General features: G+C 35.3%; 1 long non-coding RNA gene across 1 annotated transcript in view; it reads right to left on the bottom strand.

Moving 5' to 3' along the window:
• Nucleotides 1–12,763, bottom strand: part of LOC118453008 — a 14,446-nt gene extending 1,683 nt beyond the window's left edge. Inside the window, exons 1-2 of the long non-coding RNA XR_004842901.1 lie at nucleotides 12,667–12,763; nucleotides 11,349–11,351 (exon numbers count right to left, since the gene is read on the bottom strand). This is a non-coding gene — a long non-coding RNA (uncharacterized LOC118453008). The remainder of the gene's footprint in view (nucleotides 1–11,348; nucleotides 11,352–12,666) is intronic.
• Between the last annotated feature and the right edge of the window lie 312 nt (nucleotides 12,764–13,075).

The raw sequence follows: 13,075 nt of genomic DNA, 5'->3' as shown, positions 1-13,075 counted from the left end.
AGCATGACGTTATATGGTATGGAATAGCCCTTTGGTCTGTTTGGGTTAGCTGTCCTGGCTGTGCTCCCTCCCAGCTTGTTATGCACCTGGCCGAGCAGGAGAAGCTCAAGAAGTCCTTGAGTAGTCTGAGCACTACTTGGCAACAACTAAAACCATCAGTGTGTTATCAACATTCTTCTGGTACTAAATCCAAAACACAGCACTCCGCTAGCTACTATGAAGAAAATTAACTTTATCCCAGCCAAAACCAGGACATGTTCACATAAAAATTTTGGAAAGTTTGCATTTTGCTAGAATAATGGGCTGGTTCGGCAATGACAACGTGACATTGAAGTTATCTACCAGCGTATAGAACACTGGGGTCCCAAAAGTGGGTGATGCTAAATACAAAGTTAACTTTGAAAGCCAGGAAATCCATTCCTATTTTACTATAATTACAATAAGCACAATGGCAACTTTAATGTTCAGTGTTTATACAGATAGAAATCTGATAGATATCTTATTTATAAGGGTTATCATCCAAGAAAAATAAGGTCAGTGAGAATATTCTCCATGACTTGAACGAATTCTGGATTGGGATTTCCCTTTATTAACCCCTAACTGCTTGAGAAACATGAAATATCATAGGCCTTAGAGCCACTGGGTTTTTCAAGATGGTCTTAATGCAATGGTTTCGAACACTGACAATTTTTTGCCCATTTTCTTTCTTATGAAATCTATTCTTACTTGGAAAAGGAAAAAAAAAAAAAAGTGTAATTACATTTTCTATAGAACGGAATTAATTTGAAATGCAGTGTCACAACTTAACCATTCATCTTGTAACATTATGTTCATGTGATGGAAGCTTTTTAAAAAATCATAAACCAGCTCGATGTTATTTGGAGCATTTATTGTTCTCCTTTGTTTTGCAGACTGGAACAAGAAAACTGGAAAGGTTTCCATAGTTTGTTTCATTAACAAGACAGATGTGACTGGTAGTGTGCCAGCACAGCTTTATTTGCATTTGATGACAGGATATTGAAAGCTATAATCAAGAAAAAAGCACTCAGTATTCAATTTTTGGCTTTTTTATATTATTTTAATACAACTTTGCAAAGCAGACCACTGTAAACTTTACTAAAAAAATTACACAATGATGGTATTGTTGACATTACAACTCATTGAAAGTAATCACTACATCCTTTCTTGACTAAAATGATAAAATAGTTCAGGAGCTTGAAGAATGAAGATATTTGAGTAATTTTAATTCTAACATTAACATCTTTCTGAAAAAAAACAGACCCACAGGAAGGCTTCATTTCTTTTCAATATCTGCAGCAGTATGAAACTTGGGCAGTGAATTTCAGAGGGCTTTACTTCAGAAAGGAGCAGAGCTTCAGTTAAAAATTACTTTATATTAATAAGTATTTAAATAACATAGAATTGGTATAATTATAAATTAATTATTGGTTGTTTATTATTATTATTACTATTATTATTGTTGTTGAAAAAAAATGATCAGAACACAACAGTCTTCTTTCTTCCAAATTCTCTACTCCCAGATTCAACAAACGACACCCAAACAAAACTTTGTCAGAATATTTCCCTACAGTAAAGCAAAGAAGGATGGGAATAAGATTCTTAACTAATTACACTAACTACTAGGCTACCCAGGGTGAGGAATAACCTTTTAACATTTCCTGAGGTTTTTTTAATCCTTTATGAGAGGTCAAGCCCACTGTGACCTGATTGGAAGCAAAACCTCTATGTGGCCCTTGAAGTTTTAATCTATACTCCAGTACCTTATTGCATGCCTGGGAGCCTACAGTCTTACTGACAACCACTGAAAAAAGTGCCTATCTCTGCTGACCTCTATGGACCATTACTCCACTGATCCCACACAGATGCAATATAGATTATAGTAAGGTCAGTCATAAATGGATTTATTTTCCTTATGCAACTGCATACCTTTGTCTGCTTCTTTTGGCTGTAATTCTCACCTTTTATAGTCAATATCTTCCTCCAAAGTTTAGCTCATCTAATCTTTCCCATTCCTCCATGCCCCCTCTTTTTCCTTCTCAAGTTGGTAAAAAAAAAATCAGATCTTCTCAATGAGAATAAAAGTTATATTTCCATTGCTGTGTAAAGGTGTAAGTTGTTATGCTGGGAAGCAGCTGTACTATCTACCTTGTTGGGATCTGATTAACTATGTTTTACTTCAAGGAGCTATGAAATTCTCTTTCCTCCCTGTGGTGATTATTGGTTATTCTTCAGTGAGGAATGCGTCATTATATGAACCTTACTTTCTACTTCAGGCTACACATTAAAATATGCAAAAATATTAAACAGATGTTATATGTAGATGTTTTTTTCCTGTTTTTAGACAGACCAGACATAATGACAATCAAACACTCCTGAGTGTGATATGCATAAGGTGGCAAATTCTCAACCTGTTTCTCCTAGATAAACTGAAGCAATGTTCATAACATATATAAACTTTTTCAGATAAAGCTATTCCCCACTTTAAGTTATTTGAAGAACAGTCAAATTAAATGCATAATCAAGATATGTTCAATACAATGTGAATTTTTGATGACCAGGATGCCCTTTTTAGGATAAATCTTTTCATTTTTTTACCCGTTCCTTATAACATAACATTTCAAATAACTAGTTTTTGTCATTAACAGCTTGAAATACCCATAAATATTGAGTTACTATGGTTACAGCTATGGATCTGCAAACCTAATGGTATAAAAAAGCATGCATCTCTTCTTAAAATTCCTGAAAGAGCAATAAGATCAACATGGGTCCATTGTTTCAAGGGGCATCAGAGCATCAAAGCAGACTGATTTCAGATAACATACTTTTGGCTACCACATTTCTTTTCTAGTGCCTGGTTAAATATCCAGCAATCAAATCAAATCATATCATTCATCCTTATCAGATCATCATCTTTAGCCATTTGATGAATATATCACTCTCAGATCCTCATAATCTACAGTCTTCTGCTGATAAGTTACATGCTAAGGAAAGATTTCAAAAACTGTTGACACAAATTGTGGAGAAAAGTAACACACAATTTCAGTATGTGAAGGAGAAAATAATCTGTCTCTGGTAGGAACTGACTATCTCTACACATTTAGTACACTTTTAATTAAAGAGTAAGAATGATTATCTCCTCAAATAAAACAATGACTACAGTGAGGTGTAACCATCATCCTATCAGCTTTAATCATCTCAGTACCTCACACTTATCTTTTCCTGACATTGACATATCCTTCTTGAGTTGTGCATATCAACAGAAATGTTATGGGGTTTTATACTGCTCTGCTACTCTCAGCCACAGGAGCTGTTTCTGTTTCCTCAGTGATATGTATCTTTATATGCTGAAATGAAACATTTATGAAGTTTCTTTTTGTCCACTGGGATACTCGAAATGAATAGCTCTGTTTAATTTTCAGTGAAATACATTATCTTGGTGTCATGAATTGTATTAAAACCATGGAGATACCAACAAGCAAATGATCTTTGCATTCTTGATAATAATACATTAATCTTCCATGCTAATTTAATGCCCTACTTGGAAAAGGAAGTGATTATTTTCTTTGCATTTCAGGTTATTGTTGATCTACACTGTCCTCTAAACGGTGCAACTGTGAATTTCTGTGTATCTATTTAAATACTGCTAGATGTCAAAATCAAATCTTTTGTAAAGGTGTGTTCATTATTTTTCTTTATATTCAACTCCAAACTGTCCCCAAACATTGTAAAATTTATTGCATTAAGTTGATCCTAAACTTTACTTTGACTTAAATGAAATGTTAATTTATTTTTAGATTGCAAAACCATCATTTTACTTTAAAATAGACTCTAAAAACATTTGTAGCATAATTCCTTTTAAAAATTAAAAAGGGAAATTGTTAATTGGAAAATAATTACAATGCTTGATGTTCCTGGGATTTTCCTTTTTTTCCTTTTTTTTTTTTTTTTATTTAAACACATTGGTAAAGGATTTTCTGTTTCACTGGAATAGTTTCAACTTCCAAAGTAAATATTTTGAGTCATGAGAACTCTCTGTATATAACTGTGGACACATAAATTAAGCTAAACTGAACAGAACTCTAGCAATTTGAAGTCTGTCTGTCTATCTCTCTTCCATCTCCAGAGACCTTTGGTTTTCTTTCTCTCTTAGGGACATCATATTTGATTGAATGGGCCCATAAAAGGAATTTAATTATTGGTGATAATCAGGGAGTATAAAAAATGCACCATATTTATATTTTTGTGAAAATGTAGTTTGCTATCTTAAAATGTGTTACAGTGAGTGTAAGAAATTGTTTATGGGTCTACAGTTGCAGAATGTAATGTTGTTCTGTTCAGAAATAGTTGGGAGCGCGTTGGCAGTTAGCCCAGGAGATGATGGCTAATTTACCCAGGGAACACCAGAAGGCCAGCTGGGGACTGTTAAGATTAGCAGCTGATGAAAAATGTAGAAAATCAGCTCTTTATAGTGCAGAAGAGAAACTCAAAACTGCAGGTTTGTCCAGTCCTCACTATTATTTTGTTGGGTTTAGATTAGTAAATGAAAAAAAAAAAAAAAACCAAACCCTGAACCCTACTTTCTTTCTGGAAAACCAGATCTTAGATTATACTAGCCCATCTGTCAAGTAAGCCTTCATAATGTAATACTTTGAATGTAAAGTCTCAAATCAGGAAATTTCAAAGAAAAGAGGAAATATAAACCTGTAAGATGTTGGACAGTAAAAAATTACATCAGCGGTATGTTTTCTGCACCCTGAATCCAAACTTGCCGTATGCAAACTTTGTAATGCAGGATTCTACAACATCAAATGAGCAAAAGTTTGGTTCTGAAGAATACAACTTTTTCTTGATGGTTACTATAACATTTTTTCTTAGTAGATAATCATTTAGGCTTCTTTAATTTAGCAGTGTGAGGAATGTCACTTAATTTTTCTGTTTCCATTACTGATACTATGTCAGATGTGTTATTGTCAGTGCTCTTTGTGATGCCTCATACAGAAACATCAGAATTAATAACAGAATCAATACCACTCCAGGTGAGTACTCACCCGTAGACAAGAATACTAGGTATTTTGTGTGCAGGCTTAAGTTGTTTATTCACTTGCTTTAAGGTTTAGTAGGACATCAGTGACCTAGGAGATAATTAATAAAAAAATATCTGTGAGGGTACAGTTTTCCTATGCCTGTGGGGAGACTGATAAAAAATTGGTGAGTATATGCAAGCTTTTAATTACTTTTAAGAAGTTATATACCAGCATGATACATGCTGTGAGAAAAGTCACATGAAGATTGTTACATTTATGAAACAAACCCAATTACTATTGCATATTAAAACCAATTTCAGACAATTTCACTACAATCTGATATTAATAATAACATGGTTTTGAATAAGCCTGGAATGGCTGAGATAGATAGGAAACATTTTGAGGAGCCCTTAGTAAGTTTGAAATCTGAAATAAGCTCAGAACATTACATGGTACTTTTATCTCTTTCGTGACTGGATTAAAAAGATGTATTTATTACAGAATAAGAAGCTAGGAAGGGGTAAAGTTATGGCCAAAGATCTTATGTTTTAAAATTATATGCCATCATTTTGAATAGTACCCTATACAGTTTAGGAAACGGTATTCCTCAACCTTCCTCTTTAGAAAGTGGAACATGTAGTAAGAATGGTGGAAAACTATTCAGCAGGTGAGCGCTCTGTGTTTTTTCATTTTGTTATCTTTAGGATAATGCCAGACTGTAGTTACAACTCATTACCTCCTTTGTTGTTCCCTGAAAATTTAGGAAAATCTAATAAGAGAAGGTCAGAAATCTTGAAGTGGTAATTCAAATAGCGCTTTTTTAAAAATCACATTTGTGTCTGTAAACTCTGTTTAGATACTCTAACCTTTATGAAGTGACAATTTAGGAATGGTAATTTCATAATTATACTCTTAATGACATCAGCATCCCACATGACAGTATAGTCACATTTTTCTAGTTTAATTTCAGAGCACCTTAGAAAATGACATGTTATTTTACAAGAAAAAAAGAATTTTAGGTACATCATAGGGTATTTTTATAAAACTATATGTATATTTCTACCATATTAGATGTCTTCCTTCTCTTTCTTCAAATTCATTGAAATAACCTTACACACCATTTCCTTCTTGAGTACCTTCTTATGGTTACAACTTGCACAGTTCATTCTCTGATTTGGCAGGGACTGATGAGTTTTATGAGTCTGGGAACAGTTTTGGATATTCATTACCAAATCATCTAGTGAATTTCCTTCAGCATTAATTGTCCAACTGTAACTTATGAGTGCAGCACATAAAGTTCTTTCTGCAGTAATTATCACTTCCAGAAATATGCTTCCTGAAATCCTTCTGCTTGTGCTCCCTTACTCTGGGTCCATTCAGTAGGTCAACAACAACTAGCAAGGCTGGCAAACTGGCTGGAAAATTAAGAAGATATGTACTATCATTCTTCATCGGATTTAACACTCTGTAGTGTTAAATCTAGCTTTTCAAGAAAAAACATCAGCATCTGCTTGGCCTTTTAAAATTTAAGATAACAACAGGTCTGTTACAGTTTACTTAGAATTATTCAATTGTATTATGTCTCTTAGATTCCAAAGGAAAACATTTCACTACTCAGCAGTCAGATAATACATGTCTCACAGAGTTGTAGTTCACTGAATACTGTTCTGCATCCTGGAGTATAAGATTTTTCTGCTGTCTCCTCAATCTACAGATATACGGGGATTTCTTTCTTCCAAAATGATAAAAGTTTGAGATACTTCCATATTTTTTCAGTAAAAAAAAAAGATCAATAGCTAGATAATTAATTATTTTCATACTGTTTTTCACAGTTCACCTCAACATATCCAAAAATCCATGGGATAAGCAGTATTGTCATGTAACAGTATATTGCCTTTAATGTCCATAATAATAACAACAATGGTTTCAACATGTATGCTGATACAAATAAAATACCAGCTACCAACTGTCTCATAGGTAAGGTATACTTCTGAGATTAAAATGGGAAAGTATGAAGAACTGCATTAAAATACCATAAAAGTTGAACACAGTCACTGATAATAAATGTAGCTAAATATTTTGAGTTAACAACTTTAATAAAAAAATTCACTTTTTGTAAATAAAGGAAGTAGGACAGATGCAAAGAAAACCACTCTGTGGCATCCAATTTTTATTTCAGTTTTCACCATGGGAAGTTCATGTAGAAAAAGACCCCTAATGTAGAAGTAGCATAATACAAAAAAAGACACTGTTAAACCCTCTAAATGAACCTACCACTTTTTTCTGCTGTAAAATGGTATCAGTTTTGTTTCATTTGTCTTGCAGATTGAACGGGTAGGATCAGTTTGAAACCATGGAACTGATACTGCATTTCCCCTTCTTGTTCCAATCATAGATGTTGAAGAGGTGATATATTTATGTGGGAGTAGAGACAACATTTAAATACAAGTACCCCTTGAAAGATCTGGGACAGCAGCTCACATACTTTGTCAGAAGGCAAAAGCCATTATTTCCATAATATAAGCAAGAAAAGGACATATGACATTTGGTGTCCCAGCTCCCCACATTTTTCTCCTTTTCATTTTCCACTAGTCAAGTAGTCAGTGAGAGCAAAATAAGGCCAGTATTCCCTCAGGAATGTGGTACAGCTCTCTGTTTCCCCTGGTCTTTCCACCGTTTCTGCTTTATATTTTAAATTCTCTGATGACTCAGGGTCTCTTCTTTTCCTCACTATCTTCTTTTATGTGTGCTCACTTTCTTTTTTTTTTCTTATTAAGGAAAAGTACTAAATCTTAACCTTAACTTTTTTTCTCTCAGAACACAATTGAGTACAGCCTGAGAGAGAACTATGAGGTTCATTTTTGTAGAACTGCCTTCATCTTTTTTCTCTTCTTTTCTACTCCCACTCTTATTCCTTTATTTCCCAGTTAATCTACCAATTTCCCTGTCATTTATTTTCATATTTACATGTAAAACTAACAGTTTAAGATATTAAGGATGCTCCATGACTGTTTTGTCTTCCGCTTGTTCACAGTATGTCTTTGGCCTTTCCCTTTTGGTGGCTATAGACTTTAGAGCACAATAGAACCATGACTTTTAAAGAAATATAGTATAGACACCATAATATGATAGTGCGATTTGGCTTGGAGTCCGTTTTTAATTCATGAGTGCTACAGAAGCCAGTGGAACTCCAGCTGTACAGCAGCAGCAATCACGGTATACTAAATGATTAAACTGCAAATTATCAGCTGTTAGGACTTGTATCTTTTTATGAACTCAGCTAAGTCTTGATTGATGAGGACACAGTCGTATAACCAGCTAAGATGACCATGCATCTTTTTTTAAAAGTTCTGCCCGTTTGAATCATTGTACATCTTGTGTTTTAAGGGCACAAAACTTATTTAATTTATTTGTTTCAGTAAGGGGAAACTTCAATCTATCAAACCTTCACATAGCAACACTAAGGTTATAACTGATGATTAAATCTTGCTTTTTTATAGCATTCAACCAAAAAAAAAAAAAAGGGTGTTTTAATAAAAAATACATCATAAAATTCTTTTTTTTTGGTGTGTGGGACAAGGTCTCATAGCACATCTTAAAGAAAGATTTAGGTTTAATATTTTGACAGTTAAAATGTGTTATTAGTCTAAACTTCTGTATTTCACATTTGCAACCTGAAATTAATGAAAGAGAATGAAAGAAAAAAAAAATGAGAAAATTACTCTGGAGGTGGGCTGCTCTGCTTTACTGGAAGTGTTGCGTGAGTACAGAAGGGAGAATACATATTTGTTGCCTATTATCAGGCAGGTTCTTTTGTAATGGCCTAAAAAATTCTTTTATAAAGGCTATTCTATGGCTACCAGCAAAGCACATTCCAGTCTCAGTAACTTATAAATAAAGGACAACTCTAGTTCTTACAGAGATTAGCTGCTTGTGGTATGTTCCCAGCTACTGAAGAGATTAAGGTGAGCTTCAGAAATGCGTGTGGAACAAAAAAAAAAGAACGGGAGTTCTTTTGAGTTTAGGCACAGGTCAGCATGACTTTCAGAAGAGCATCGAAGAGGAAGACTCCTACAAAAAAAACCTGTGCTGGTATTTCTTCAGAACCTTTACTAAGATGATGTTTTGATGGATGAAGAAACTGAGACACTCGTAAAAACCTGGAAGTAACTGAGACAACAATGTAAATACTGAATCCTCTGGCACTTCTTCAACACTGAATGTGAGCTGCCATTGCTGAAAGATGTCTCATTTTCCCAAGCTACCAGGTGTTTGAGATCAAATATGTCATCATTTAACCCCAGTCGGCAACCAAACACCACACAGCCAATTGCTCACCCTCCCTCCTCTGGTCTCATGGGGGAGAGAATAGGAAGGGCAAAAATAAGAAAACTAGTGCATTGAGATAAGAACAGTTTAATGACTGAAATAAAAGAAAATAATTAAAAAAATAAATTGCAATGAAACAAAATTAACAAATTAACCAGTTTATATACTGGGCATGACATCATACGGTATGGAATAACCCTTTGGCCAGTTGGGATCAGCTGTGCTGGCTGTGCCCGCTCCCAGCTTCTTCTGCACCTGGCAGAGCATGGGAAACTGCAAAATCCTTTACTTAGTGTAAATACTACTTAGCAACAAATCATCAACAGCATCAACAGCAACATCAGTGTGTTACCAACATTCTACCAACATTCTTCTCATACTAAATCCAAAACACAGCACTATGGAAGCTACTAGGAAGAAAATTAACTCTATCCCAGTGAAAACCAGGACACTGCTGCTAATGCAAACAAAGATGCCCGTGACACTCTTTGCTGCAAGGCCATACTGCCAATTCATGTTGAATTCTTGTCGACCAGAATCCCAAGGTCCTTTTCTGCAAAGCTGATTTCTAGCAAGTTGGACTGTTGCCAGTGCTGCTGCACGGGGATATTACATTCCATACGCAGATCTTTTTATGTGTATTTTTGGAAGTTCATGAGTTTCCTGTTAGGCCATTGCTCCATCCTTTTGAAGACCCTCTTAATGGGTCTTCCAGTTTCTTCATGATTCCTCCCAATTTAGTATTATGCATCAATTTTCTGACAGTGCACTGTATCCCATCAGCCAAGTCACTAAAAAAAAAAAAAAAAACAACAAAAAAACCCTGTATCTGCCCCGCTATGCATCCTTAATGAATACTACAGGCAACTGGCAATTAGTTGGATTTTGAACCATTGATCAAAAAAATTTTGATCCTAGCAGTCCAGCTGATTCCCACCCACGTTCTTCTCAATTTCTTCACTTTGGCCATACGGTTAGTCTGGGTGAACTTCTCAAAGGTCTAGAAAGTCAAAATCCAGGCTATGTGAATGATTAGGAAGAGAAGAGGCAGCTTTATAAGTGTTTGTTTTTACCTCAGTCCCACAGTCTTTCACATTGATGTCTTACATTCTTGTTCTGAAGCAGGAAAGACCGCACTCGAAAATTTCATCAGGCTGACAATGTGAAAGGGTTTCTGAATAAAAAATACAGTAAAAACACAAAAGGGAGGAAGAATTATTGAACGGAAGCAGAATAAGTAGTACATTGTCTAAAGAATTAAGGTAAATTGGAAGTGACACGGGGATCAAAATCTATGTTTAATGATGAAGGACTGGCTTATCCGCAAACACGCTTTATTTCTGCATTGCCCTACCCACAGTTCCTCTTATACTCTTGACAAAGTGTAATGGAACTTTATAAATTGAACCAGATGGAGCCCCAGTTTCCCTGTGTGAGAGTTTACTTGTGTAGAAAAATACTAGCTTTTCAACTCTAATCATGCTTGTCAAAACTTACAAATAATTAGAACACAAGATAAATGGGAACATGCAAGTAGGACTTATCTGATCAAATGTAGAGGTCTCTTTAATTTTACTCTGAATAATTAGACAATACTATGGCACAAGTCATCTCATCCTAAATTAGATTTCTATAATAAAGCAAATTAATCCCACTGTCCAAGTACTAACTTTGTGGTATGGATTCTAAAGAGAATCTAGACAATTTAGCTATGAAACTATATACTGTACAAGTGTTAAGCAATATGACATGGATCCATGCCCTGATGCAGTATTTTAAGGTGTTTTCAAAACAGAAATCAAACTTTGAAGTACTATATCATCAGCACCTTATCTTGCACCATCAGCTTTCCACAGAATGGCTATCATAAAAAAAAATAAAAATAAACATTACAGAAGTTAATATTGTGCTGATTATCGTAATGAATGCTTGCAAGTGACTCAGAGTTTAGCTGTTATATGAAGTTGATAATACGTGCTGCAAGTACTTTTGACTATTTCTTTTCTACCATTTTTATAAGTTCTGTAATTTTTAAATAAACTGCAATTTTCCTGCCAATTCAGAAGGTTATCCAGCAATATAATTATCTGATTAATTATTATTTTCTTTGTGAAAGAAGTCACCTTTGAGGATGAATTTGCTCAAAGATGAAAAGCTGTATATTTGACATACACTCTTGTTGCCTGCTGGTGGAGTGCCAAGGAATCTATTTTGGTCTTGTCTCACCAGCCCACTTTAATCACTATAAAAATCATTCAAAGGATCAGCCATTACCTAGCTGACATAGGGCAATTGCCTTGCGACAGATATAGAAAGTTCCAGTTAAAACACTACAAATAATCTGGTTTTGTCTTTCTTATGTTGCTGGTAAAAGACAAAGTAATATTTATGATTATCAGGCTTTCAAGTAAATCAGAAAAAGCTCATTTTATTTTCTTTTTTTTATGTCAAACCACTAAATATAAAATGCTTGATTGCTCTTATAGGAAACAATACCTCTTGAAGTACTTACCATAAAGTCTTTCCTTACAGTCACAGGAGGTAGATCTTAATTAACCTTTACGGTAACCTTGCCTTGTAGTTAATTAAACCTGTACAAACCACACTAGCTTAATTCTGAATTCTAAACTTACAGTGATCAAAACAGTGAAGATAAACCCCTTTTGGAGCTTTCAGCTGACCTTGTAATTTAACATTGCATAGCTTTTATTAAGAATACAAACTTTTAAAGAAACAATGTCTTTGTACTATAGATTTTTCTAAGTGTACTCAGGCAGTCATTATCTCTAAAGCAACTTGATGGCAGTTACCTCTTCTCTACTGTGACAGGTACCCTGAAAAAAAATTAGATATCACACATATTCATATACATTCTTATACATTCAGACACATGCATGTATATATGTGAATATATATTCAAGTTTGGCATGTAGATATAGGAATAGTCTTTAGACAGTTTCCTAGATGGGAATACCAATTCTAATGACCACCTATACCATTATGATTAGAGGTAAAATACAATGTTTAAATCTTTATACTGAATAAGCAAAGCATGCCAAAAAATGTGTTTGAGACTATGTGAACAGGAGCATGTATTTATCCAGGAACCAGTGAGATCTGAGGACCAAGACAGCAGGGGCAGGCCACCATGGGTGACACTGTGGTAGGTGTTTACTATAGGCCACCCAACCAGGACGAGGAAGTAGATGAGGCCTTCTATAGACAGCTTAATGTAGCCTCACAATCACAGGCCCTGGTTCTCATGGGAGACTTCAACTATCCGGATATCAACTGGAAGGACCACACGGCAAGGTGCGCACAGTCCAGGAGGTTCCTGAAGAACATCGATGATAACTTTCTGACCCAGGTGGTGGAGGAGCCAACAAGAAATGGAGTGCTACTGGATCTTGTGCTGGCAAATAAAGAAGAATTGGTTGAGGATGTGAAGGTAGGGGGCAGGCTTGGCTGCAGTGACCACGAGATGGTGGAGTTCCGGATTCTGAGAGGGGGAAGCAGAACAACAAGTAGGACTACCACACTGGACTTTAGGAGAGCAAACTTTGGCCTCCTCAGGGACCTACTTGGAAGAATTCCATGGGCTATGGCTCTCAAAGGTAGGGGAGTCCAGGAGAGCTGGCTTCTGTTTAAACAGCTCTTCCTCTGTGCTCAGGACCGGTGCATCCCTGTGCGTAGGAAATCCA

The sequence above is a fragment of the Egretta garzetta genome, unplaced genomic scaffold, assembly GCF_000687185.1.
Source record: "Egretta garzetta isolate BGI_Z169 unplaced genomic scaffold, ASM68718v1 scaffold189, whole genome shotgun sequence".
Lineage (NCBI taxonomy): Eukaryota > Metazoa > Chordata > Aves > Pelecaniformes > Ardeidae > Egretta > Egretta garzetta.
Note: the sequence above shows the minus strand (reverse complement) of the source record. Positions and strands in the feature narration are given on the sequence as shown.